The sequence below is a fragment of the Lolium rigidum genome, chromosome 5 (assembly GCF_022539505.1).
Source record: "Lolium rigidum isolate FL_2022 chromosome 5, APGP_CSIRO_Lrig_0.1, whole genome shotgun sequence".
Lineage (NCBI taxonomy): Eukaryota > Viridiplantae > Streptophyta > Magnoliopsida > Poales > Poaceae > Lolium > Lolium rigidum.
The window spans coordinates 242,404,116-242,410,707 of record NC_061512.1 but is presented as its reverse complement, the minus strand read 5'-3'; the positions used below and the strand labels follow the sequence as shown (position 1 = coordinate 242,410,707).

Sequence of the window (6,592 nt, the reverse complement as noted above, 5' to 3'; positions counted from 1 at the left end):
AAATATGGATCAATTGCTCAGCTTGTATTCATGTTTATCTTACTACCGGCCATTGCTGAATTGCGAACCCTCGCTGTGCTTAGGTTCACAGAAAACTCAAAATGATCTCTGGAACAGACATATCATGAAATTATGGAGCGCGAAGCAACCAGAACGTATTACAAAAGAATATGTACATGTTTACATTTTGCAGCATTTTGCAACATAAATTGAAAATAGCTACAAAAGCAAGACATGCTTGGCGAAGAGCTTGAGCAATTATACTGAAAGAGCAGACCTCCGGATGCACGGGTGTAACTTCAAAAGAGACATCGTCGGTAAACCTTGAACTTCAGAAGAGATAATAATTTAGTTTTGGAAGAAAGTTCAACAATTCTATTACTATTATCAATACGGACAATAAACAAAAACTAAAATCTACATCAACCAAACAAATGATTTAGCATTTTAGGAATATCTGGGACCAGCGAACTTACCATAACAGGTGAAGTTATTGATTATTTGCACAGCAGCTTATCAGCAGTAATTGATATTAAGATGATCACTAAAGCATTTAAACAACAAGAGAGTATTTTTTCAGAAACTAAAAGTAGTATGGTAGTGTGTACAAATGAGCCATGACGAATTATTTGGAGGATGAATTAAACTGTATATAAGAGTGGAGAAACAAACCACAAACCTTTTTCACCAAATAGGTGCTCCCAAAAAGACATTCTCAAATAACTCTGTGCCTCCAAGATAGACATTTTTTATCTATTTTGTTTGGAGAAAGAACAACCAAATAGCATAAAGCACATCAAAGAATGATTAATTCAATGAAAAGTATTAGGAAATGCACTCACACATCAAGCATTACCACTAACCATGGTTTTTGAGTCGCGACTCAAAAGTGAGTCGCCAAACCCTGCGACTCATGTATAATCGACCAAAAAACATGTCTCGTCGCCATAAGTCGCTGTATAGTCGCGAGTCGCCACCATTTTTGGAAAACGACTCGGTGACTATACAGCGACTATACCGCGACTATACAGCAACTCAATAACCATGCCACTAACTTTCATGTGTTTTCATAAAATAATGATATCGACAAGGTATGATATGTGTGATTACCTCTCTTTTTTGGAGCTGGCTCTGATGAATGCAAGAAGTTTTTGAGTATTCAACAATCAAAGTCCATTGTGGCTGAACAGACGCCCTAGAGAAAAAAAAAAGCGTAGATTTGGCAGCCTGTCAGATGATCTGGAAAGTAATAATACAAGTGATATATCAGCTGGTACTTCGTAACCAACAGATAAACTAAATTGGAGAGGAAATGTGTACGTTGGGAGAAAAATATCTTGTGAGAAAATGAAGACCAATGTAGATTAAACTGATGGAAGCTTATGCAGAAGCAAAATATACATGGTGGATGATGCCTTGGCATGTCCGTAGAGCGAGAAATGTGGATTTGGCAGCCGGACAATCCGGAAAGTAATACAAGTGATATATCAACTGGTACTTCGTAGCCAGCAAATAAGATATATTGGAGACAAAAATAAAGACAATTGTAGATAAAACTGGTTGAAGCTTATGCAGAAGCAAAATATACATGGTGGATGATGCCTTAACCTGTTTCATCAAATGGAGCTCCTCGCGCAAGTGAAATATACCTGGTGGATAATGTCTTCGTATGCATCATGAAACTGGAGCTCCTTCTTCCAGTGGAACAACTTCTCAGAATGCCAGAATAGTAAATAGAAACTCCTTATCTCCTATAGCACCTGTTAGTGAAGAAGATAACAAGAAAAGTTATTAAACTTTGCAGCCAAGGTGATTTCAGTTTAGGGATTATTGCCTTGCAGTAAACCACTAATCAATTTGTAAATTGATTATTTTTAATAATATCCTACAAGAAAATTTATTAGTAGATAATGCAAAAAAATAATAGTGGGGAAATTACGAACACTTTACTGCAGCCAAAATAAAATAACAGCAGCTTGAGCGACATGAGAAATAAGGCTATCAGGTAGGACTCTATTTATACAATTCGGTTATTTGTGGTTTGCCACAAATGAAGACACACACTAACCTGACATGAATAACACGTCAAATCCATTTGGTCGGTTAGGTTGGATCAGAATGAACCCAGAATGTAAAATAGTAGTAAACCCGCATATCAAGGGAAGATTTTCAGATCAGGTAACACAAGAGTAAATAGTTTCATATCCATAAAGTTGTATGAGCCGGTGTAAATAAAGATAAACAAAAAAAGATAAATTAGTACATCCAAATCTAAGTGTAACCTAATATACCCATCAAATTTTATGAATCGTAGCAACCAAATATGTTCCTTGAGCAGCCTCGCTAGCATTGTCGCTCATGAGCGTCCAACAAACTATTGCAAAGACAAAAGGGAAAGGCGCTTCAGAATTTTCTAATGTCTTCATGCGACAAAGAAATCACAGCCCAGAATTTACCATAGCAAGAAAAAACATGAAAAAGAAGTGAGCTTAGCTCATTTGGTTAGGGAAGTGGATGTACAAACCAGCCACCCAGGTTCAAGTCTCCACGGACGCGGAATTGGGTTCTTATTATTAAAAAAAACACTGTAGGAGCTTCCCCTACCGTATTCCTTTCAAAAAAAAACATGAAACTATATACAGCCATCATTATTAGAAAAAACAGGTGCATCATATTTATCGTTGTTCTCGTAATTAATCATCACGGGGCAGTAATACTATAGGATAGTATAACCTGTTCATTTGCATGATAAAATGGTGTGCCATTGCTATAACGTAAGCATGAACCCAAAATTCATTATGAAATAACATAAAGCATAAAGTGGAAATGCATCGGAGAGGGAAACTCGCCTTAATAATCCAAGGTGAGTTGTGGGTGTGCACCCTAAACCATAAGAACAAATCAGTAAAAGCAAAATTAAAAAAATTAGGGATCACAATATATATCAGTGTGCATCCTAACTCACAATATTTATTTATAATACACCACAATAGTAGAGCAAAAACGTTTTGGTAAGGAACCACTATACCTGGAGATGGTGTGGAGACAGCAAGGTTGCTGGTCTCGACACCCACTATTTGTCTCCTCACGTGAATCCTTCTCTTACCGCTGAAATAAATGAATTTCATGACTTCTTTGTCATTATGATCATGTCCTTAGCCTAAGATTTAAAAGAACATGTCATCCTTCATTTCTGAACCTTAAACAAACAGCCGGAAGGAAAAAACAGTAAGCACATGGAGGGCAAACAAAGATATCATGCCTTGAAGCTGCACATCCATTGTCATGGCCATTGAGTCAAAGTGCCCAACCATGTTTCCATGTGATGACTGGAAGGTGCTCTCACTATCCTTCCAAAGTCAAGCAACTTAGCCTGCTCGCTCTACTAAGATTCAATTGACTGCATAACCCCATAAACCATCCACTAACAAAACCAACACACAGAAATAATTAACCAGGTAGAATACAGTTGTTTATGCATATCCAGATGCTACAGATTCTTACGAAATTTCCATGGAAAACAAAACGGAGAGAGCATCCTTGATACGGATCGGAACTGGAAGACATTGAAACATGTACCTTAAATTCTTGAGAAATTATGGTAGATCGATGGCAGGTGAAAGGACGGACCAATCTTGTAGTCATCGCCTGCGCTCGCTGTGATGAACGGGGGAAAGAAAGTGGTGGAGCCGCAGAAATTTTTCCCACTCGTCTACTCCACTCACCTCCGCCGTCGCCGCTCTCCTCCCACCTCCTCGTCGTTGTTGCCGCCCTCCTCCACAGCTTCCTCGATCCCGCGCCACCCTCCTCATATCTCCTCCGACCTCCACCGCTGCATGCCCCCACATCCACCCATCTACGACCTCAACCATCTCCCATCTTTCCGACCTCGACCAGTGCCTGCCCCAACCTCCGTTCGCGAGCGCCGCCCAGATCCCTTCTCCTTTGACCTCCACCGCCAGCATCTCCCTTCTCCTCCGAGGCTTCGACCCCCATCGCCGCCACCTGCGCCCTGCCTATTCGGAACGAGATTTGGGGGAACTGCTGGGTAGGAGGCGGTTGCGTGCGTGACCTATTGAGGAGGAGGTTGCGTTTTTTTTTTCTTTTACCCGTTTCTTTATTTTCTTGCGTAGCCTGCTCGCGCCAGGGATGTATCGTGGAGCGCTCTGAGATAGGCCAACCATATACGCACTTGCTTGTTCTCAATCAACGGCTAATTGAATTTATCTAATGAGCCTGATAAATTTGTATGGAAACTCACTAAATCTGGTGTGTTTTCGGTTAAATCTATGTATCTTGATTACATGAATGGTCATCCTAGGTTAGTATTAATGGAAGCTAATAATTCCCTTGAAAGTAAAAATATTTATGTGATTTCTAAATAATAAGGTGCTTCTAACTAAGGATAATTTAGCTAAACGTAAGTAGAATGAGTGTCAGAAGTGTTGTTTTTGTGACTCTAATGAAACCATTCATCATTTATTTCTTGCATATCCTTTTGCTAAAATAGTGTGGCGCATGGTCTATTTTGCATACAACATCCCGCCTCCTTCTAATATTACTAATATATTTGGTAATTGGTTAAAGGAGGTGCAGAAGAAAGACAAATATAGAATTCGTATTGGAGTTTCTGCTCTTTGTTAGTCTATTTGGTGATGCTAAAATGATAGTATTATTTTTAACAAATAAAAGGGAACTAACTTTTTACAGGTTATTCACTGGGCTACGTACTGGATCCGGCTATGGGCTTTCCTCCTTCCGAAGATCAGCGGGAGGATATGGATATTGAATGTAACCGGCTGAAGACGGTTGCTTAGGACTTCTATTTCTAGACTACTGGATGACGGCATATTAATAGAAAAACAAATGTGTAGCCTGATAATATGTGCCTCATATTTCTTTGGTTGATTCATGTATCGATCTTGTCTGATCCATAATTGTAAACATTAGTGTACTCGTTCTTTTTAATAAATTAATGTCCGTGTGCATCTATTGATGCAGTGGCTGGAGCTTTTCTTCCATACCGAAAAAAATTAATAGTTCACCAAGTGCCATTGTATCAATTACTCACCAATAACTACGCATATCTGAAAACTAGCCCCATTTAGTCAAAAAATATTCTGCGTAGTATACAACGATCAATGTAAAACCACTGTTCAAAAATTGTCCGACTCAACGATTAGGTCACTAATTAGCCGATAAACTCATTTATCATCTAGTTAATCGGCTAACTTTCTTATTAGTCCCAACCGGTCGAGACGATTTCCCCAACATTGTGCAAAACACATTGATATAATTGCCTTCTTCAGTACTTTTTAGACAATCGATGTGAGTTATAGTAGTTTTTAAAATATAATGTTTTGCAGTTTATATGGATAATACGACATCTTAATCAACACCGCGACATGTTTTAGCCATAGCTTTTTAAAAAAAATTGTTTGCATCTTAACAAGATATGATAAGTATATATTTTGGTTACTTATTTATTAATAATTGGATTCTTAAAATTAATAATGCTGTAACGGTTGAATGATAAGACGGCCTGCAAGTTGGTAGTAAATAGTTTTGGAATACGAGGTTTCGTATTAACAATTCACGACTTCGCAGAAAAGCAGAGTGACATCCATTGTGAATCACTTTATGATTAATAAACTTGACACGACCTGACCGGAAAGTTAACTTGATCTTTGAGAGAAACCATAAGGTTATCTGAAAAAACGTAAATGCTTCTACCTGGTTGCTGCCGGATTAGCATCAGGTACTACTAGCATCAGCAGTAAGGAAAAATAGTTTAGTCCACTACTCGGCCAGTGAGACGCGGATGGATGAATCCTAAATTCCTGATACCTTATTTTTTTTTGACGAGCAGGCACCAACTAGATAACCACGACGAGTACGTTCGAAAAGCATGTCCAACTGTGCACCGATAGAGGCTAGCCGCCCGCGTCACCACCGTCGCCGTCGCCGTCGCTCCCTTCACCGGCACCAAGCGACAACCAACAGAGAGAGCAGCAGCGGAGGCGGAGCAAGGCTCATGTCCAGCGACCATAAACTTTGTTTGGTTTACAAAACCGGCGACTTTGGAGTGTGACGCGAGGGAGCGAGATGGGATGCATCTCCATTGTCCTCCCGCAAGTTGGGCAGGCGGTGGGGGATTGAGAAAGTGGAGCTTTGTCTTTCAGCGCAAGCGCAAGTGGCGTCGGTACTGGATGGTGATGGCGGCGACGGATTCGCCGCACGTGCGCAGCTTCAGAACCCTTCCAATACCGGGGTGGATCGGGGCCGAATTACACAAAATAATCCATTTGTGATTAAAAAAAACGCATGAAATGATCCTTCAGCTTTATTTCACGTCTTTATTTTTTTTGTGTGGCGTTCTTACAAAGAGCGCCACACCTGTCTATGTGGCGTTCGTGGGAGCGGTGCCACACATTATCGGTTGGCAAGCTCGAACCATCACGTATGGCAGAATGTGTGGCGTCCTTGCGGAGGAAGCCACAAAGAAGGGTGTGGCGCCCTTACGAAGAGCGCTACATAGAAGGGTGTGACGCTCTTGCGAAGAAAACCACATAAAAAGGTTAAAACACGAAAT

The 6,592-nt window shown here is 40.2% G+C and overlaps 1 long non-coding RNA gene across 1 annotated transcript; it reads right to left on the bottom strand.

Moving 5' to 3' along the window:
* Positions 1-323: 323 nt before the first annotated feature.
* LOC124651445 lies at positions 324-1,661 on the bottom strand. The gene is made up of 3 exons (XR_006987409.1): positions 1,609-1,661; positions 1,111-1,195; positions 324-753 (listed from the first exon to the last, which is right to left on the bottom strand). It is a non-coding gene; the product is annotated as an uncharacterized LOC124651445 (long non-coding RNA).
* Between the last annotated feature and the right edge of the window lie 4,931 nt (positions 1,662-6,592).